General features: G+C 42.1%; 1 protein-coding gene across 1 annotated transcript in view; it reads right to left on the bottom strand.

Annotated features, from left to right (window-relative positions):
* The window catches only part of LOC136863089 (uncharacterized), a 252592-nt gene that overhangs the window by 82648 nt on the left and 146553 nt on the right, over nucleotides 1-23391 (bottom strand). The gene's annotated exons all lie outside the window — the stretch shown is intronic.

A 23391-nucleotide genomic window follows, 5' to 3' on the forward strand; every position in this document is an offset into this window, starting at 1 on the left:
AGACCATTTATGTCTTAGCTTGCTCAGCTAGATATTGGAGTTCTCCTTGGTTAGCGTAACGACATCCTCAGCTGTACTGCTTGGCTTTCGTGAGCGGGGCCGCTGTCTCTCACATCAACAGCTCACCTGTTTGTCTCACGAGGGTGAGTGGTCTCCGCTCCACCGTTTAGTCAGTTTTTCTTTCGCTTCTGGTTTTTTTTGCAAGTTGCTTTACGTCGCACCGACACAGATAGGTCTTATGGCGACGATGGGACAGGGAAGGGCTAGGAGTGGGAAGGAAGCGGCCGTGGCCTTAATTAAGGTACAGCCCCAGCATTTGCCTGGTGTGAAAATGGGAAACCACGGAAAACCATTTTCAGGGCTGCCGACAGTGGGGTTCGAACCTACTATCTCCCGAATACTGGATACTGGCCGCACTTAAGCGACTGCAGCTATCGAGCTCGGTGCTTCTGGTTTTAACGTTCCTCTAATTCAGATTAGGTTTTGGCGACGATGGGACAGGAAAGAGCGAGGATTTGGAAGAGTTATTTTTTATGAAAATGTCGTATGGCTTTTAGTGCCGGGATATCCCAGGACGGGTTCGGCTCGCCAGGTGCAGGTCTTTCTATTTGACGCCCGTAGGCGACCTGTGCGTCGTGATGAGGATGAAATGATGATGAAGACAACACATACACCCAGCCCCCGTGCCATTGGAATTAACCAATTAAGGTTAAAATCCCCGACCCGGCCGTGAATCGAACCCGGGACCCTCTGAACCGAAGGCCAGTACGCTGACCGTTCAGCCAACGAGTCGGACACTTTTTTTTTTTGATAAGGCAGGTCTAATTAAGGCGATGGTGTAGGTAGAGCATCCGCTCCGCATCCGCAATTACTTCATCCGCACCCACATCCGCATCTGCGAATGGTTATCCGCGTCCGCGATTTGTTATCCGCGGATATTGTAAATATTTAACTACAGTATACTACACCCAAGGTTTTGAAACTGATAGATCTGTTAACATAATACAATAGGCCTGACACCTGGCACTAGAATCCCTACAATCACAGTTTTATGAGGGATTTTCTCTTGCGACAACTACCGACGTATTGACCTTTGTTCCTTCCTTCCAATAATTGATAGCAGGAGCCAGGTAGGCTTAGGTCAGATTTAGGTCTTCATGGGCCCTAGGATCATTATATACCGAGCTCGATGGCTGCAGTCGCTTAAGTGCGGCTAGTATCCAGTATTCGGGAGATAGTGGGTTCGAAGCCCACTGTAGGCAGCCCTGAAGATGGTTTTCCGTGGTTTCCCATTTTCACAGCAGGAAAATGCTGGGGTTGTACCTTAAGTAAGGCCACGGCCGCTTCCTTCCCACTCCTAGGCCTTTCCTATCCCATCGTCACTATAATACCTATCTGTGTCGGTGCGACGTAAAAATCAGAACATTCATCTGGCAAAGATATCCTAATACCACTGACCAATAGACTGGACTCCATTTAGTCCTGAATTTAATATGTTTTCAAACTTGCATTTACTCTTTACTCCGTTTTTACCTGTAACAGAATTCTACGATAAAAAGCAAATTGTAAATTGCAATAAATATGTGAAAATATACACTCAAAGATTAAGTGAATATTCACGTAAAGTTGTACAATTTTATTCACTCATCCATTTACATGTATTATTAACTACAGGAAGTACAATAGCATTACAACATGTAACTAGATGTGCCTCAATGTTTTCAGGAGATAACTATGTCTATTATGATAGACAATTATTATACCACTTGGTAGGGTTCATAAAAGCTATATATATAAAAGCTAGGCCTATTTTTATGCCGCTTGGTAACGTTCATACATCTTGTCGTGGACTTCTCAGTGTTGTGGCAGCAGATCGTATTTTGCCATAGAGCATTTGGTCACTCTGATTGTTGTTTTATTCAATTGGTTGACAGTGAACAATTCTACGTGTTTGATGCCGCATAAATGTGGTAATCCTGGTTTTTATTCGCCTGTGAGATGTGTATTTATTGACGGGTTTTTGGTTCCTCATTCTGTGGCAGCTATCAGAGGTGACGGTAATAGAATTTTTGTTTCCATGTGGTGTTCTCTGGACATCGTAATAACAAGGGGATAACACGTGGACATTCTAATAACACGGGAAGATTTTTCTTATTCAACAACCCAGTTATTTCTGGGGTCGCTGGAGCCCTTCCTGACGCCACGTGATTTCTTAGGTTATCTCGGCCCAGGATCCACCGGGATTCGAACCTTATCCTTCTGGTTGGGAAGCCAGCAGCTAAGCCACTCAGCTAATCGCACCCATCTTATTGACAATAATATCATGTGAAGAACAGTAATTACTCCAATGAAGTTATAAAATGCCCCGTGGTGTAGGGGCAACGTCGTTTCATATTGCCCGAAGACTTCGAGTTCGATTCCCCGGCCGGTCTTGCGATTCTAATTCTGGACTGACCGAGCGAGTTGACTGCGTGGTACGACCCGCGTATCTGTGGATTTGCATTCAGGAAATGGTGGGTTTGGAAACCACTATCGCCAGCCCTAAGGATGGTTTCCTTTGGTTTACCGTTTCCACCATGGCACCTCAATTTTTGCTACGCCCAATTTCTTTCCAAGAGTGAGTTAGCTTGGGTTTGGGGTGTGTAGCTGCTAAATTACATTTGGGAGGTAGTGGGTTCGAAACCCGAATGTTTGAAAATGTATATTTTGATGGGGGTAGTTATTTTTTTTTCATAATTTAAACGTAACTGCATATTTCAGATCATAAGTTTCAAATTAGGGATAATTTCAATAATCTGGAATATATTTAGTTTTACCTGTGTTTGGGAAACATGCTGTTAATAACTCTGAATGACGGTGCTCTCTTTTTACCACGTCAGGCCAGTCTTGTAAAAAACTTTAATACCTCTTTTCGTGAACTGGGCGTGTGTGTGTGTGTGCAGTCTTCATCACTTCAATTCATAATAGACAGGGCCACGTCCTCGCAGACGCACAGGCCACCTATAGGCGTTACTTAGAAAGACCTGTACGAGGCTTCTCTGGAGGCCTTACGACGTCAGCGTATTGGCCTTTTGTTCAGAGAGTCCAAGGTTCGATTCCCGGCCGGGTCGTGGATTTTAATCGCTTCTGATTAATTCTTCTGGCTCGGGGACTGGATCTTTGTGTCCGTCCCAACACACGCTCTCCTCTTCATATTCACACAACACAACACACTACACTACCAACCACCACAGAAACACGCAATAGTGATTACATCCCTCCATATAGGGTTGGCGGCAGGAAGGGCATCCGGCCGTAAAACAGGGCCAAATCCACATGTTCGACGCAGTTTAAACATCACACGGAGTATTCTATTTACTTCAGCGGAAGACTGTGTCCTGTCACTATCAGTCAAATCCATTCTCCCTACATCACACAAGACGACTTGTCAAAACAATTCGATAATATACTCCCAAAGTTATTTTTATAGTATGACTGTTATATGTTATTTGCGGTTAAGAGGATATTTCGAAGGTTTTTCCAATTTTAATGCACCTAAAACATCGAGCAAAGTGAAAGACAAGCAATTTTAATGGCAATTCCAAAGCGAAGGGACAGTTTTCCACTGTGACGTGCTTGTCAATTTCGAATGTAAATATTAGGGTTGGCCCCGCGGTTTGTATTTTTCCAGGAGAATCTGGTTTCAATTTTCGGCCAAGTCGAGGAATTTTACCTGGATCTGAGGGCTGATTCAAATTCCACTGGGAACAATAGAAGAGCTCTCTGACTGTGAGACAGCGACGCGACCCCAGTCTAGACAGATGAGAGGATTTTTCACCCTGACCACACGCCACGTCGGGCATAGCAGTAGGCCAAGCCCCATCAGGACTGCAGCACAGTGGGGTTTGGTTTTGTGTAACATTTTACCCGGCCCATGTCAAGTAGCGAAAATTTGATTGGTTCCATATTATTAAAAAGAAAAAGAGGATGGAGGCCCCTGAAGTGAGAAGCCTACAGCGGCTAACCTTCTCTTAAAACGGTCCTGCACGCGACTACTAAGTTCATAGAGAACAAAATCAATTTGTTCCTTCGCTTCTAGTGATCATGGCGGTGTTTTAAGTTGAGGCACTATATGTGTTTTTACTTCAGCTATAATTTCTGACTGATGTACTGAAGTGCCCAGTCGAACGTGAGCAGTATTGAGCTCTGTGACAGATGTAGGTCCCTGAACTGCTCTGTCAGGCTTCCCAAGAGTCACTCGTCTCTTTCCAGAGGAAATTTAATCACACGACATCTTTCTTGTCCGAGTGCTCCCTAGGGAATTGAATTGCATGTCATCTTCTCTCCTCGTTCTATTGCGGAGCAAGTGAAGAAGAATGATAAAGGAGAAAGAGGGATAGGCAGAAAGGAGGCCTTATTCTACTGGGTTTGTCCAAAGCTTCCGTCGAATTAACTTGATATGATAGAACAGTACACAAGGAATGGAAGTCTCTAAAATATGCAGTATCACAAACTAACCATGTCCTTGGTGAAATAACGTGTTTAACGCTGTTATCATTAACCGCAGCAGACCTACTGACTCTCTCATGCTTTGTGGAAGAGGCTAGACTTAAGCAGTTTATTCTACACCGTAGAAGTTGTCTCAGCCTAACTAGTGAGCACATCTCCATAAATAAGATTTACATTTTGTCCTCACATTATGAAAATTATCATGTTCATAAACTAAAAAACTTTGTATGTCTTACAGGCTGTTCAGAAGTTCACTCGCCAGACTGAGTGGCTCAGACAGTTAGGCGCTGGCCTTCTGACCCCAACTTGACAAGTTCGATCCTGGCTCAGTCCGGTGGTATTTGAAGGTGCTCAAATACAGTACGTCAGCCTCGTGTCGGTAGATCTACTGGTATATTAAAGATCTCCTGCGGGACTAAATTTCGGCACCTCGGCGTATCCAAATATCCGAAAAAGTAGTTAGTGGGACATAAAGCCAATAAAATTCTTATTCATGAAAATAAATTCACTCTACGAACATCTGGGGCTTATAGAGTGGACCAAGAAGATTACATTTTGAATGGGAACCCATATCAGATACAACTACTTCAGTCCAAGTGTTAAAATCCGCTTTTGCTGGATGAAAGAGCAATTCAACAGATACCGGGTATGACTGGATGAGTGTACCGGAAAATGATTCGTAGGTACAATGTTTGCATCGAAGTTGGTGGACGCCACATCGAAGCACTGCTGTAATTTTAAGCATCTTTTGAAGAAGAGAAAGAATCAATTGTTAAATTTACGTAGAAAAATTTGGTAATGGACGGTAACAAAATGAATAATTTCCTTTATTTTTCCTTGACATTGTTACAAAATTAGTGAATGTTGGTTTGTTAGAAATGTAATTAGCTTTCTTTCTCCCAGCAGAGGTGGGAGATTTAAACATCTGATTTGAAATTGGTGTACCTATAGCATGAAAATGGCGCTTTCCGGACATAGATTCTTTTTCAAAACCATATAAAAACCATAGCTACTCAGTCCTATCTAGAAGCCGCATACTCTGTATAAGGACCTTAGCAACCATCGATTCAATTTCTGTTGGAAATAGAACCACATGTATTGAAATCAGAAGTGGACACAGCCACTGCACACTTATAAATCAGAAAGCTCCAGAGCCGTGCTCCTTCGGGCATTAAGGAAGTGATGGGGTTTTAGGCAGTAGTCAATGAATTTGTGTACATTGGGTTAGTAATAACAGGCAGGGAAGGATATAACAAAGAGATACAACGGAAAATTAAAACAGTTCGAAATGCAACCACCAATCTAACTTCAATTTGGAAAGACTCAGCAATATCTAAACAAAACAGAACTCGCAGTTGTCATTGTCACGTTTGTCTCAGAAACCAGGATCATCTAGATCACGTCGCAAAAAGATTTCGATGCCTTTGAAATGTGGGTGCTGGAAATACGTGGATGTAGCAGTTTTAATATCACAGCAAGGACATCGATCATTCAATACTTCTGCATTTTGGACACATTTCTAAAAGAAGCAGTGGTCTATAAAAAGCTCATTTCTGAAGACAAAATCAACGGTAGACGTCCAAGAGGGTAATGTCCAAATCATTAGACCAGAGGTGCTCATGCTGCGTATTTCGTCCCGCGGGCGCCCAGCACTGTAAGTTTGCGGGCTGGCAGGCGATGAGCGTGTGCTCAGTGACGTTGTGGTTACGTCACAAGCCGTGAAGGTTGGGCGAAGTTCTCCCTGACACTCTAGACCACTGCGGCGATACCCGAGTTTGAAATGGAGGCAGAAAATAATGAAAAAAAGAAGGCTGAAATCGTGGTCATTTTCAATTTTCGTTGTAAGAAATAAGTTGATGTTCATTACAGTGTATGTATTTTTACCGAGTACAATAAAGAGTTAGGCCTACAACCTCAAACATTTTTGTAATGTATTATTGAATTACAATTTTCACTATTAAATTTTACGAGGTGCTTTAGAAGTTTTTCTAATATAATACAGAGTTAAGGGGGATAAACTGTGGCTTGTGGTTGCTTGGGTTTAAATTCTTTGATAATAATAATAATAATAGTAATAATAATAATAATAATAATAATAATAATAATAATTAGGCCCAAGACACACGGGAGAAGCGTACCGCCTCCAAACCCGGAAATCCAGAGAAACATTATCTAATATTGCGGCAGACCTCAGGAAAAGAAGGCTAAATTTTTTTAAGAGGCTTCCAGAAACCAGACTAACCCACCAAGTTCTTGAAAGAGTTGATAAACTGAAGAATTTTCCTTGGATACAACAAACAAAAGCGGACATAAAGAACGCACAAATTCAACCTGAAGAAATTTTGAATCGAAATATATATAGAAAGAAAATTGACAAGTGGGAAGTTACTCCAGAGAATGAAGTACCAAAAAGAGCAGGTACACGTGAGCACAGAAATGGTGTTCGGGTATAAACAAAGCATGGTATACTCCCACCTCCACGCTTAACGCATTGCTGCAGGTAGGCAGCCCGCTATAACACGGTTGTGATTGAAACGGGCACAGTGGTGGATGTATAGCAATACACATACTGTGCCTACAGCACTACCCCTTCACTCCCTCTCCTCCTTTTCTGTACTGGAGTGGGGCATTGCTGATTGTTTACGTCGGGACACCATTTCTGTGCTTGCATGTACCAAGTGGACGGAAGAAAGGAAGAGGATCTTTAGTCAACAGATGAAAGCATCCTGGATCCTCCGCAAACGAAATCATAAATAAAGCTTCGTGTGTTCCGAAAGGGACCATTCACGCATAATAATAATAATAATAATAATAATAATAATAATAATAATAATAATAATAATAATAATAATAATAATAATAATAATGTTATTAGCTTTACGTCCCACTAACTACTTTTACGGTTTTCGGAGACTTCGAGATGCTGGAATTTAGACCCGCAGGAATTCTTTCACATGCCAGTAAATCTACCGATACGAGGCAGGCGTATTTGCTATTTGCTTTACGTCGCACCGACACAGATAGTTCTTATGGTGACGATAGGAGAGGAAAGGCCTAGGAATGGGAAGGAAGCCGTTGTGGCCTTAATTAAAGTACAGCCCCAGCATTTGCCTGGTGTGAAGATGCTAAACCACGGACAACCATCTTCAGGGCTGCCGACAGTGGGGTCCGAACCCACTATCTCCCGGATGCAAGCTCACTATCTGCGCGCTCCTAACCGCACGGCCAACTCGACTGGCGTATTTGAGCACCTTCAAATACCACCGGACAGATCCAGGATTGAACCTGCCAAGTTGGGATAAGAAGGCCAGCGCCTCAACCGTCTAAGACACTCAGCCCGGCATATTAAAAAACTCACCAACAATCCAATTATGCTTACCGGGATAACATCAGTTAGGTTATTTATTTGCAGGCATACTGTACATCTATTTGGCAGATACATTTACATTGTTCTTGTACTTTAATCTTGGATAATATATATAAATCCCCCTCCCCCCACCTCGATATGAAACTCCCTCGCCGTTTAGAGGCTAGCTGTTGTCATCAGACGCCTGATAAGTTTGAAATACTACTTTCAAATTCAGTGAACAGGGAATTTCAAACAACACAACAACACTGTGCAAAATCAAGCAGTAAACTTGTTGAATTATGTAAATATATTACTTTTTGGTGAATGAATAACAAGAATTTTACTTTTTAAGAAATGGGATTATTGTCATTCCCATCCAAGGGGTTACAAATCGTACCTTGTACGCTTAAACCATGTACCATTGTCAATTATAAAACAAAAATTATAACGTGTTAGTTTTCTTTGAATGTGTATAAGTATATTAAAATAAAACTGACTGTTTACATCGAGCGATGTATAAATCAAACAGGAATACCTTGAAAAGGCCAGATTTCTTGCAATTATAGTTTTCTTTTTAAATACTGTACCCCATTCAGCATTTCGCTGAGTAGTGGAGGAGAGCTTCGTAATGACAATCGAACGCCACCGTTCTCTTTCTGCAAAGTGTGTTCCCTCTCTCGCTTCACTGTGACGTATGCTTGCTACGTAGACTACCCGCATTTACGTCACGCCAGCCCAGCCGCACTGGGCCTGCATTAGCGGGCGCCCAGCTGAGCACCTCTGCGTTAGACAGACCAGATAAAGCCATTCGTTGGTCACAGAATTCACGAAATCATCCACTCAGCACATGATCGGGGAACGTGGAGAGATCCAGTTTACGCCATCAGGACATAATGTCACCATGGTCTTGGACCACAGAGCGAGAGTATGTATGTATGTATGTATGTATGTATGTATGTATGTATGTATGTATGTATGTATGTATGTATGTATGTATGTATGTTTTTATATTTTTAACGCTTTTATTTCCAACCTGCTCCATTACATTCAGTAATGCTGCATGCATCGAATAATCATTATACAAGTGTACATTTTTCCTTTAAATCAGGGCCTCTCAAACGCTCAAAATCTCAAGCGTGCATATCGAGGCGCAGAGACTCCACGCACTGTGCATCTTTCCGACTCGGCTCAACTCGGCTTGACTCGGATGGTGTAGTGCGCTGAGAGCGACGAAGCGTTTGGTGATAGACGGCTTGTTTATCAGTGAAATAGATAAGCGCAAGACAACAACATAATAATGGAGCAACCTGTTTCAATGAAAGCAAAGACTTCCGAAAGTCCATTTCAATCGAACTGGGAACTTTCGTATTTCTTAAAGCCAAATGCTTAATCCGTGGGACAATAATTATGTGATAAGTTAATCAAAAAGATTTTCCAATACAAAGGCTTATCTCAAATTCTACGAGAATTTGTCGAAGGAAGATTTTCCTAAGCTGCATCGAGAAGCAGCTTATTTCTATATTTGGTTCCACATGCATATGTGAAAGGTATTTTTTTCCTGCTTTGACTTGTACGAAAACTAGATTGCGTGCGAGTAGGCCTGGCCTATTTCTGATTGTAGTTTAAAGAAGGCTCTCAAATTGCTGTCAGCCGGTCCCTTGTTCCAGTCATAACTGGTATCATTGCAAAGATAAAGGAAAAGAAGAGCTGGAGAAGATAAATTGTCTGCTCAAACCAAATTGAAAGAAGAGTGTTTTAACACCGGTTAAATTGTCCCATACAACAGTGTCCCCGCTCGCCGCACATAAACATTTCGCAGTGAGGGGAGGATCAGCGGGGAAGGTGGAGAAGGCGAAGACAGGCCGAACGGGTGAGACACGTGTAGGGGAAGTGGAGTGGGAGTTTGCACTCTCGTCAACCTAGTGAAGTCGTCTCCTGCACCTTGCGCCCGTGCACTGCACGGCGCATGCACCCTGAGAGGCCCTAATTTAAACACTGAATTACAACAGTGGTGTGGCGTGGGAATCTCCTGGGTGTTGCCGGTTTGAAATAATTGGTATATTTGGAGCGTTTTACGTAAATTGTCTTTTTTTTTCAAATACAGTATCCAAATATAAAATCATACGAAGAATAATACAATTATAAGGGTAGTAATAATAATTGTGTTTTTTGGCATTCTGGAAGATGTGACTCAAATATACGTACAGCCAAAGAGATTCCGTATGCCATGATACATTAAAAGGCAAATAATGCACGAAACCAAGCGCGTCAAACTCTCACCATGGCAATGAAGGTCAATGAACCCAGCCAGGGCGAGTTTGCCGTTGAGCTGCTGCAGGCAAGACGTGGTGAAAATCGGAAACCTTGAACAGGACTTGTGTATGCACTATGTATCATTTCAATTCTTTGGCGCTGGATGGCAATCATATTTAGCTTTCTCGACAAGTACACCTGTGTTCATAAAAAACAGAACACCTTGAAAGACTAGAGATAGGAAGTTCATATTCACAGGACATGTTCCTCAGTATGTTCTGCAGAAACGATTAGCATTTCCGTCACGTAGGTTTCAGCATGTGTCCTGTTGTCTAGTAGGCACTGGGTACTCAATGGGCACTTGTTTCATGCGTGATGGCATCGACGCATATAAGGCGCCAATGGCGTCCTGGGGTACAGCGATCCATGCTGCATTCACCTGGTTCCACAGCTCATCGTTGGTGGTTGGCATTGCGTCACAGCGCCACACCCGTCGTTTCACCACATCCCACACATTTACGATTGGCAACAAGTACGGTGATCGAGTGGGCCAAGGGAACAGTCTGACATCCTGTGACAACAAGTAGGCACGTGTTCGTGCAGCAACATGTGGTCGTGCATTGTCCAGATGAATATGGCGTCTGGGGTGTCGTGCAGAAAGTGTATGGCTACGGGTCGCAGGATGTAATTCTCGTAGGTCAAACTGGTCACAGTGCCTTGGACACGCACCAACTGTGATTTGTGGTTGTACCCAATAGCACCCGACATCATAAGGCCTTGAGTTTTCACTGTATGTCTTGAGCGAAAGAAGTCAATGTGATGCCTCTCCCCCTGTCTGCTGCGAGCCAAAATGTGGCCATCATTTTCAAACAAACGGAACCTGGATTCGTCCGAAAATTATCTGCTGCCATTCCTGTCCCAGTGACGTCGTTCCATACACCATTGCAGTCTAGCATGTTTATGCACATTAGTCAAAGGTAGGTGGAGAAGTGGACGACACTCCGGTAACCCAGACCGTAATAAACGGCGACGGACTGTCACTCCTGATAGTGTAGGATGTGTTACACTGTTCCTCTGTTGCGCCAGAGCCGAGGAGGACGCATATCTGTCCCGCAAAGCCATTCGGATGAGGTGCCGATCTTCTCGGGGGGTGGTCTCGGTAGTGCGACCAGAAAAATCTCGTTCTACGGCCTTCTGTGAACCATTCTGTACACACCCGTTGCACTGCCGATACACTTCGTCCCACACGAGCAGCAATTTCCCGGATGAATGCATCATGTTCTCTCATGCCAATAATGCGCCCCCTTTCAAACTCACTCATTTGACGGTACGGTTCTCTCATACGTCTGCGAGGCATCGTGCACGTCTGCTCAAGTCACACGGTTTATAGCGACAACGAGAGCCGCAGACACTTTTCACCAGTCGGTGGTGGTGCGCTGAGATATCGACGTGGACCTTGAACCGAAGGCCGACATGGTTCAAATGCTAACCATTTCTTCAGAACATACTAGTGCACATGTCCCGTGAATATGAACTTCCTATCTGTAGTCTTTCAAGGTGTTTTGGTTTTTGTGAACATGAGTGTATGACGGAATCTGGTAGATTTAGATTCTTGATAGAAAGTACAGTGCGCCTCAGTTGTGTAGTGGTTAGCGTGATTAGCTGCTAACCCCCAGAGGCCCGGATTCAATTCCCGGCTCTGCCACGAAATTTGAAAAGTGATGCAAGGCCTGGAGCTGGGTTAACTCAGCCTCGGAAGATCAACTGAGTAGAGGGAGTTCGATTCCCACCTCAGCCATTCTCGAAGTGGTTTTCTGTGGTTTCCCACTTCTCCTCCAGGCAAATGCCGGGTTGGTACCCAACTTAAGGCCACGAACGCTTCCTTCCCACTTCCTTGTGTATCCCTTCCAATCTTCCCATTCAACCGCAAGGCCCCTTTTCGGCATAGCAGGTGAGGCCTCCTGGGTGAGGTACTGGTCCTCCTTCGCAGTTTTATCTCCCGATCCAAACTCTCACGCTCCAGGACACTGCCTTTGAGGCGGTAGAGGTGGGATCCCTCGCTGAGTCCGAGGGAGAAAACAACCCTGGAGGGTAAACGGATTAAGTAAGAAAGAAGAAAGATAGAAAGTACAAATGGTATAATAAAAAATGTACCTAATAACTAGGGCTCGGGTGTTTAGGAAAAGTCATATTTTTTCTTTGTCACTATTTTCTTGCCTGATTGGATTTTGGTGCAAATCAGGTGATTATCGTCACAATTAAGTGATTTTTAGTTGTCATATAAATGCATATTTTGGCCATTTTTTGTTATAAGGTCATATTTTGAACTATTTTAGTAGAAACGTCATATTTCGGTCATATTTTGGCGGTTTGGCGACAGCTGTAGCTGTACAAAATCATCAACTTTCCGAATGAGAACTAGTATTCACAAAACTGCTTTTCCGTATCACATCTGTAGTTAATACAAGTGGAATACTCTGCCTCTTCTATCAAGATTGAGCAGTAATTGTTTTCCAACAGTTGTCAGAAAGTCTGGCATATATTAAGTGGAACTTTGGAATTATATCGAGTGCAATTACTCATTTAGAAACTGCTGGCTTAGAAATTCATGCAGGTATTGAAATTATGAGAAGTGATGAACTTTCAGCACAACAGTCACATGGAATAGTTGGCGTCAGTGTAAAAAGGAAACTTCGAAACGTGCTTAATCGAAGTGACTGTTTTCGCTGTATGTGCAATAGAAATGTTGTTCTTACACCAGAAGGTACCAGTGCATTTCAAGATGTGCTCATACTTGATTGCAGTGATTTAATATTATTTAAATATGTACCAATAAGGTCTTGTGACGTAAAAAGGAGCTTCTCTTCTTACAAGAATATGTTAAGTGGTAATCGGAGGTCTTTCGGGCCTGATGCTTCGAAGATGAACCTTGTCATACATTTCAGAACCACCCGCGGACAAGAATGAAAAAGTTATGAGAGTTTGCACTATTTGCCCTGCCGCCCTACTATAATCTATCGAAAGACATCTACTTAATTTGTTTCGTGGTGCTCAGTTTAAACTTTAAGGCATTTGAATAATATTAATGTATTCTGAGCTTAAACGTTCCAAAACATTTTGAAAAAATAGATTGATTTCTAGTTTTCTCGTATTTCAATCCACCAATGAAGGGTGCAAACATGTTTTGCCTTTTAAAATGTTGTGTGGCCTGATAATCTTGGCGAAATTTGTAGGGCCTTCTTTATAGGTATGTATTCACAAATGTTTGATAAGTGAATCGAGGACAATAGACTGTGAATAAATGCTAATCATGTATATTCAGAAAATTAATATGAAAGTATGAATAAATAATTTAGTTAACAAATACGTATCAAAGGATTTGCCGTTTCGATTTATAGCATATTTCAAATGACCATATTTAGATTAATCATTTTTGGGTCATATTTTGTAATTTTTACGTCATATTTCGTCAATTTTTACGTCATATTTGCTTGCTTATTTGGGCTAGGTTTAGGTCTTAAAAATCCGAGCCCTACTAATAACTATTTGTTCTGTATGTTGCCGGCAGTAACACTGGTAACGTAGACGCCACGCCCCTGAATTACAAAAATTAGATAGATAGATAGATAGATAGATAGATAGATAGATAGATAGATAGATAGATAGACAGATAAGGAATGAGTGAGGAAGTGGGAAGGAAGCGGTCGTGGCCTTAAGTTAGGTACCAACCCGGCAGTTGCCTGGAGGAGAAGTGGGAAACTACAGAAAACCACTTCGAGGATGGCTGAGGTGGGAAACGAACTCCCTCTACTCAGGTCTGTAAAGACCCTTTGTGTCCCTTAAACGGGTTTGCCTAGTCCAGCCCTAGTGCTCCTATAAAGGATGCCAGTGTCCGGATGTTGGCATTCCTGATATCTTCCAGGCTCACAAAATGTGAGCGAAGATAACGATGTCTAGTGTTTGCAAGAGCCTCGCACTGACATAACACATGCGCGGAGGTCTCTTCCTCCTTACCGCATCTTCTACACATCGGATCCTGACTGATTTTCATGATGTGTAGGTGTCTCTGTGAGGTATTGTGGCCTGTCAACAGTCCAACTACCATTCGTATTCTGGTCCTATCCACACTTATCAGGACCTTTTTGTAACTTTGGCTAAGCCCTTTGATAAGTTCACGTTCCTGCCTTGCTGTGGTTAGCCTCTTCCAAATGTCTAAGTGCGACTGGTTTGTCCACTGGGATATTACCAGTTTCACACTTCGGAGTGATACTCCTAGGAAGGGCTCTGGTCCTATGAAAGGACCTTTTGAGCCCTATTTCGCTAGTTTGTCAGTTTCTTCATTTCCACTTATTCCTGTGTGCCCAGGCACCCATAATAGGGTAACTGGGGTAAGTTCACACAGCTTATCTAACATCCTTTGGCACTCCCATACCATTTTTGATGTTCCAACTGCACATAGTGCTTTTAACGCTGCCTGGCTGTCGCTGCAAATAGTAATGCATCTTCTACGTCCAGGCATGTTCCATACATGTACAGCACAGGCCAGTATTGCATGTACTTCGGCCTAGAAAACAGTAGCATATTTACCCATAGGAAGGGAGAGCCTTATCTTAGGCCCCCAGACCCCGGCGCCTGTGCCCGTCTCTGTCCGCGAGCCATCTGTGTACCATGTACAGCTCTCAGACCTAAGACGGGCCCCAGCATCCGCGGCCCACTCCTCCCTTGTGGGTATCACTACTGTGAACTTTTAATTGAGGTTAAAACTAGGCTTCATAAGGTCCCCGATCATCATTGTCGCAGGGCAGGTCTGATGAAGCCTTGTAAGAATAGAAGCATGACCTCTATTCGGATTCTTGAAAGACCATCCTCCGAGTGACCAAAGGCGGTAAGCACTTATTCCTGCTATTTCCTTAACATGTAAATGTAAGGGGGGAAACATAGGATGGACTCCATTGCACATAATGGTGTAGTATCTAATGCCCCTGTTATTCCTAGACACGCAAGTCTTTGGACACTGTTTAACTTGGTGGTCGCAGTTTTACTCTCAGAACCTGGCCACCAGACTAAAGATGCGAAGGTGATCGTGGGTCGTACAATAGAAACATAAAGCCACTGGACCACCCTAGGTCCTAGGCCCCAAGTCTTTCCGACGGCCCTGCGACAGGCCACATAACCTTGCGAGCCTTATCCACCTTATGGTGTATATGTTCCTTCCAACTCTGTCTTGCCTCGAGGATTACCCCTAGGTACTTAACTGATGTTGTCTTAGCTAATTTTTCCCCCTGTCTATATTAGCTCTCACCCTCTCACCATTACTGCCTTAATGGTAAACAGAATTTGACGGCCCTGCAGTGAGGCCATAATCCATTTTATGAACATCCTGCTCACGCTTCTTCTCTCTAGACTAACTTCTATGGAGTCCAAAGATGCGTAGTAAAAGGCCCCTTCTATATCTAAGAATACCACCGTAGCAAGTTGTTGCTGATCCAAGGCGCTCTATAGCCTGGAAACTAGCTGGTGTAGTGCCGTATCAACCGACTTACCTGGTTGGTATGCATGTTGATGAGGATGCAGGTGACAGTCTCTCAATACTTTCTCCCTGATATGTCTATCCACCAGTCTTTCCAAAGTCTTAAGAAGAAAAGACGTTAGACGAATGGGTCTATAATCCTTAGGTCTAGTATATGAAGACCTTCCTGGTTTAGGTATATACACTACCTTCGCCTGACGCCACAAGGAGGATACGTACCCCATGGTGAGATAGGCTCTAAAAATTCTGACCAGGTATGGTATAAGGAACGCGCCCGCTTCCTGAATAAGTGCTGGGAATATCCCATCCATTCCTGGGCTTTTATAAGGGGCAAAAGATTCTAATGACCACTTCACCCTTCTTGGGGTAACAATCTCTGCGGCTTCCTTCCAACCACTTCTATCTGGTCTGAAGGATCCGCTCGATTCTACTTCACTATTCGTGACTACTGAACCTGGAAAGTGGGCAGTTAACTTGCTCACCGACATTCAACGAAATGGGTATGCTTGCGATAGATTGGGGCTATATACAAGTTTACTTACATGTTTAGACAGTTCAAAAGACGAGGTGTTTCGAATCATGTCAACGTAACTCGAGGAGGAACGTGCTTATGGCATACGCGGGTGATACATAACTTTATGATGTGTGTATGATGTTTAAAAGTGATTTTGTTATCAAAAATAATCAACAGATATTTAATTCTGTCTATTTATTCAAGAGATCTGTTATTTAGGAATGCATTGATCGCTTTTGACTCCCTACGTTTTCTTCTTGATATAAGCATGGCTTTTGATTCTTGTTTATTAAAACGAAGTTTGTACTTCTTAGTTCCTAATTCTATCCTGTTCATCTTTATGTGTGCGAAGTTTATTAACTTCACAGTGTTCAAAATTATATTTCAAATACATTTTGTTCAAAATTTATCAAAATAAAATCAACGGCTTTAAAATAATTAGCGAGCACCATTTCAACCCTTGCCCAACTCTTAGCCCCCCCGTCCCAACTTTGAATATTGTAATGCCATTTAACCCACAATCTGAGTCAACACGACCGGGCGAGTTGGCCTAGGTGCGCGCAGCTGTGAGCCTGCATCCGGGAGATAGTTTTATCGAACCCCACTATCGGCTGCTTTGAAGATGTTTTTCCGTGATTCTCCGTATTCACACCAGGCAAATGCTGGGTTAAGGCCACGTCCGCTTCCTTCCCACTCCTAGACCTTTCCTATCCCATCGTCGCCATAAGACCTATCTGTGTCGGTGCGACGTAAAGCAAATTGTAATAAAACCAAAAAAGTTAATACGACTCTGAAATATATACCGAGTTCCACAAACGTATGCCATGCCGTTTTCACATGATGCACGTACATGCATGCATACATACATATATACATGCATACATAAATACAGAAACTGAACAGGTGGTCTCCTAAGGTCCATATGACATGGAAATGTTTTAGCGAAATAAAATAATCATTATTTTCAGTAACGTACAGACAAGACGTACATTTAATTTATAGATAAATGAAATAGCTCAAAGTGTTCTGTGTATGCGCGAAGGGATTAAGAAAGAAAGAAACAATTCAGACACGGTCACCTAGACCTGATAGCATCCGAACTTCACTGATAGACGTAGTCGAATTTCGCTTTGTGTTTCCAAACTATACTACAGAAAATCTTTGGAACAATCCATTTATTTCGTCCGTCATGGTTGACTGGATGTTTCCTTCCGTATAAATAATTAATTAACCTGTGTCTTCATGGTGGAGGACAGAGGGAGAGGGGGAAAGCCGGGTCACACCTGAGGTCTGGAGATTTAGAACGACCTGGTAGTGGTGAAAGACTTAACCTCCTCCGTCCCCGAGTCTATCCATGTACAATGGGACTGAAAATCTCATTGATATCCCCCTTAAAACAAGTACAGTATCACCGAAAACACCGAAGTCACTAGTATTTCTCGGAACTCTGCAGTGACAAGGCAAATTTTAACAAAAGTTGAGCAAGAAGTACTTAAAAATGCTTTCGCTTCTAACATTGACGGTACCACAGTTTTAATATTTGCCAGGACATAAACGCAGGTTTCTTCGATGCTAAATTACCTTTTAAACGTTTGAAAGATATAATATACGAGTATATTTACATACGACATTCCTAATTATTGTACTCATACCTTGTTATTGCGGTTTACGGCAATTTACCAACTCAGCGACACTACAAACAGTTTCTTTCAACATTGAAAGGACCGAAATTGATATATTTGTATTTATACGCATTACAAAACTTGAATAAATATAATTTTATAAAATGACCAGCTGCAGTGAGTCCGTAGTTGGCGTGTTAGGTCTTGTAAGTGCAGCAGTAATGTCATCTAGCAGAGATGAGGTCTGGCAGAAGAGACAAAGCAGGCCTCATTCAATTAGTTAATGTTGTTGTTGATAAGTTTTAGGCCGGGATGAGTGGCTCAGACGATTGAAGTGCCGGCTTTCTGACCTTAACTTCGCAGGTTCAATCCTGGCTCAGTTCGGTGGTATTCGAAGGTGCTCAAATACGTCAGCCTCGTGTCGGTAGATTTACTGGCAGGTGAAAGAACTCCTGAGGGACGAAATTCTGGCACCTCGACGTCTTCGAAAACCGTCAAAGTAGTTAGTGGGACGTAAAAGCATGGTATTAAAATATTGTTGTAAGTTTTAGGGATGTTGTAGAACATCATATTTTGTTTTCTTCTTACACGACGATTCTGGCATTTTAGACCTAGACATGCAATACCCCTTCAGTTATTCATTTTGGCCCACATTCTTCGGGTGATCAACAATTTTCTTCTTCTCATTTCCATTGTCATCTTTATTATCTTCCTGATCAGTAGGAGCTAATGACCACGCGGATATGCAGCTCATACAAACAATCGTAAAAACTACCACCATTGCCAATTAGTTCGACAGAACGATATTTCCACATCAACAATGCTCGTCGTTATTGGATTTAGCGATAGAAGTATACATTTCTGAATGTCTCTATTATTAGTGATCATGAATCTGTTTTTGTCGTAGTTAAAAATAAATGTGATAGAAAGGAAGGTCTTAAAAGTAGGAATATTAGGCAGTACCATATGGCTGATAAAGCAGGCATGAGGCCGTTTCTAAAAAGTAACTACGACCGGTGGATAACGGTAAATAAAAATGTAAACAGACTGTGGAATGGATTTAAGCAATTGTTGAGGAATGTGAAAATAGGTTTGTACCTTTAAAGGTTACCACCTTACCATGGTAAGGAATGGTAAGGACCCACCTTATTATAATAGAGAAATAAGAGATTAAGAAGGAGGTGCAGATTGGAAAGAAATAGAGTTAGAAATGGCTGTGTAAGTAAGGAGAAATTGAAGAAACTTACTAGGAAATTTAATCTAGCAAAGAAGGCAGCCAAGGATAACATGATGGCAAGCATAATTGGCAGTCATACAAATTTTAGTGAAAAATGGAAGGGTGTGTATAGGTATTTTAAGGCAGAAACTGGTTCAAAGAGGGACATTCCAGGAACAATTAATGAACAAGGGGAGTGTGTATGCGAGGATCTTCAAAAGGCAGAAGTATTCAGTCAGCAGTATGTAAAGATAGTTGGTTACAAGGATTATGTCCAGATAGAGGAGGAGACTAATGCTAAAGAAGTATTAAAATTTACATATGATAAAAATGATATTTACAATAAGATACAAAAGTTGAAAACTAGAAAAGCAGCTAGAGTTGATATGGTTTCTGGGGATATACTAAAGACAATGGGTTGGGATATAGTACCATATCTGAAGTACTTATTTGATTATTTTTTGGTTGAAGGAGCTATACCAAATGAATGGAGAGTTGCTATAGTATCCCATGTTTATAAAGGAAAGGGTGATAGACATAAAGCTGAAAATTACAGGCCAGTAAGTTTGACATGCGTTGCATGTAAGCTTTGGAAAGACATTCTTTCTGATTATATGAGACATGCTTGCGAAATTAATAGCTGGTTCGATAGAAGGCAATTTGGTTTTAGGAAAGGTTATTCCACTGAAGCTTAACTTGTAGGATTCGAGAAAGATATAGCAGATATCTTGGATTCAGGAGGTCAAATGGACTGTATCGCGATTGACCTGTCTAAAGCATTTGATAGGGAGGATCATGGAAGACTACTGGCATAAATGAGTACAATTGGACTAGACAAAAGAGTGACTGAATGGGTTGCTATATTTCTAGAAAATAGATCTAAGAGAATTAGAGTATGCGAAGCTTTATTTGACCCTGTAATAATTAAGAGGGGAATTCCTCAAGGCAGTATAATTGGACATTTATGTTGTCTTATATATAAATATATAAATGATATGAGTAAATAAGTGGAATCAGAGGTAAGGCTTTTGGCGGATGATGTTATTCTGTATGGAGTAATAAATAAGTTACAAGATTGTGAGCTACTGCAACGTGACCTCGAAAATGTTGTGAGATGGACAGCAGGCAATGGTATGTTGATAAACGGGGTTAAAAGTCAGGTTGTGAATTTCACAAATAGGAAAAGTCCTCTAAGTTTTAATTACTGAGTTGATGGGGTGAAAGTTCCTTTTGGGGATCATTGTAAGTATCTAGGTGTTAATATAAGGAAAGATCTTCATTCGGGTAATAACATAAATGGGATTGTAAATAAAGAGTACAGATCTCTGCACATGGTTATGACGGTGTTTAGTTGTTGTGGTAAGGATGTAAAGGAGAGGGCATATATGTCTCTGGTAAGACCCCAGCTAGAGTATGGTTCCAGTGTATGGGACCCTCACCAGGATTACCTGATTCAAGAACTGGAAAAAATCCAAAGAAAAGCAGCTCGATTTGTTCTGGGTGATTACCGACAAAAGAGTAGCGTTACAAAAATGTTGCAAAGTTTGGACTGGGAAGAATTGGGAGAAAGAAGACGAGCTGCTCGACTAAGTGGTATGTTCCAAGCTGTCAGCGGAGAGATGGCGTGGAATGACATTAGTAGACGAATAAGTTTGATTGGCGTTTATAAAAGTAGGAAAGATCACAATATGAAGATAAAATTGGAATTCAAGAGGACAAATTGGGGCAAATATTCATTCATAGGAAGGGGAGTTAGGGATTGGAATAACTTACCAAGGGAGATGTTCAATGAATTTCCAATTTCTTTAAATAAGTTAAGAAAAGGCTAGGAAAACAACAGATAGAGAATTTGCCACCTGGGCGACTGCCCTAAATGCAGATCAGTATTGATTGATTGATTGATTGATTGATTGATTGATTGATTGATTGATTGATTGATTGATTGATTGATTGATTGATTGATTGATTGATTGATTGATTGATTGATTGATTGATTGATTGATTGATTGATTGATTGATTGATTGATTGATTGATTGATTGATCAGGTCCTGGCTGTCTCTCAACATACCTGGTAAATACCATGTTTCGAGAAATTCTATTAAGCTGTTTTACCGTGATGAAACAAACAAACAAACCCAGGGACAGGCAATTTTATTGAATCTACTTTCATTTTTAGTGTACCTAATCCAAGATAAGTACGGAGAATGAGAAAATATTAAAAGTGTATGAACAAAATTATGATTTTATATAGATTTTTAATAATTTGCTTTACATTGCTCTAACACAGATAGGTCTTATGGCGACGATGGGTTAGGAAAAGGTCTAGGAGTGGGAAGGAAGCGGCTGTAACGATAATTAAGGTAGAGCCCCAGCGTTTGCTTGGTGTGAAATTGGGAAACCACGGGAAACCGTCTTCAGGGCTGCTGCCAGTGGGGTTCGAACGCACTACTCCCCAATGCAAGCTGACAGCTGCAGGCCCCAACCGCGCAGCACTTGTATAAATTTCACGTGTTGTGAACCTTAACGGGATATCCACATTTCTGCTGTCGGAGACATAAGCGCGGTCTAGTCAGGTTTCCTAGAAACCTGTGCCTTATGAGACTGTACAGCATACGAATGCTCTTGTTTGTACAGGTGTATTTACCTTGATTTTACTGAGCGCGCGCCTAACTAAAGTAAGTTGACTTGCCTTGTTATTGCAGAGAGTATTCCACTCGTCCGCACGTATAGACATATTGGTTGCGCCTTTAACGAGATCTTGTGACTTATCAGCACAGTTCGCCGAAATCGTCACTAGGTTTCCACCAAGGTAGTCGCGGTTTGAATTTCGATTCAACCATGCGGTTCGGATTCAATGTAAAACTCGAAGTCCCTTAGCTCAACGTACTGATTGTCACAAAAATGGTATTGCTTCCTTATTTGCTAAACATGGAGAAATCGCTACGTAAAATATATCCAGTCCAAGTACTATACATCTTAATGGAGGTTGACCCCGCGGTTATTTTCCAGATAGTACGTCATATGTGTATCAAGATTTTACACACATTGTTCCGTAATCTCGGTCGTTTAGTATAATTTCTTTTGCACCCCTTCTCACCTCCATGTTCCCTGCGGGATCCGGCGCTAGAATAACACCCAGGGTATCCCCTGCTTGTCGTAAGTGTCAGCTAAAAGGGTCTCAGGGCTCTTACATTTCGAGCGTGGTTTGGCGAACATGAGGTCCTTAGCTGATTCCTGGCATTGCTTCAACTTACTTGTGTCAGGCTCATCACTTTCATCTAAACTATCCGACCTCACTTGGTCGACTCTTGTTCTTGTTATTTTCTTTCTTTGGCCGTTACCTTCACTTTTCGAAGTGTCAGATCACTTCAGTTTTCCCTCTGATTAGTTAATAGGGGATGGTTGCTTAGTTGTTACTCTTTTTAAAACAATAATTACCGAGCTCGATAGCTGCAGTCGCTTAAGTGCGGCCAGTATCCAGTATTCGGGAGATAGTGGGTTCGAACCCCACTGTCGGCAGCCCTGAAGATGGTTTTCCGTGGTTTCCCATTTTCACACCAGGCAAATGCTGGGGCTGTACCTTAATTAAGGCCACGGCCGCTTCCTTCCCAGTCCTAGCCTTTTCTTGTCCCATCGTCGCCATAAGACCTATCTGTGTCGGTGCGACGTAAAGCCAATAGCAAAAAAAAAACAATAATTATCACCATCACCACTACCACTATCATCTCTCACCCCATGCCGTTGGAGCTGAAATTGGACTTAAAACAACATCTGAAGTGCATTTATTCATCTCAGCGACCCCGAAGACTATGGATTCTACATTATTATTTCACCCCCCTTTCAACCCCACCCCTAGGGGTGGTATTCGGGATGAACTTGACTTAAACACCATTTTGAGCGTCATAGTTCATAGAAGATAGAGAAGATAAAAGCAGAAATACGTTTTAAAGAACACATCATAATCTTCACATACTGTTGGGTAGGCAACCCGCTGATCGGACTTGTCTTGCGGTTTGCTTATCTTCCCCTATTTCATTCTTCACCCCTTAGTGCCGACTCACCAATCAGATTTCGTTCAAACCACTTCATAATCCCTATCAGATATAAGAACAAACTGTGAAAATTTCAGCGAAATCGGTCCAGTAGTTTTTGAGTCTATTAGCTTCAAACATACCAATTAATTGCGGCCAGTATCCAGTATTCGGGAGATCGTGGGTTCGAACCCCACTGTCGGCAGCCCTGAAGATGGTTTTCCGTGGTTTCCCATTTTCACACCAGGCAAATGCTGGGGCTGTACCTTAATCAAGGCCACGGCCGCTTCCTTTCCACTCCTAGCCCTTCCCTGTCCCATCGTCGCCATAAGACCTATCTGTGTCGGTGCGACGTAAAGCAAATAACAAGAAGAAGAACATACCAAC

Source organism: Anabrus simplex, chromosome 2 (assembly GCF_040414725.1).
Source record: "Anabrus simplex isolate iqAnaSimp1 chromosome 2, ASM4041472v1, whole genome shotgun sequence".
Lineage (NCBI taxonomy): Eukaryota > Metazoa > Arthropoda > Insecta > Orthoptera > Tettigoniidae > Anabrus > Anabrus simplex.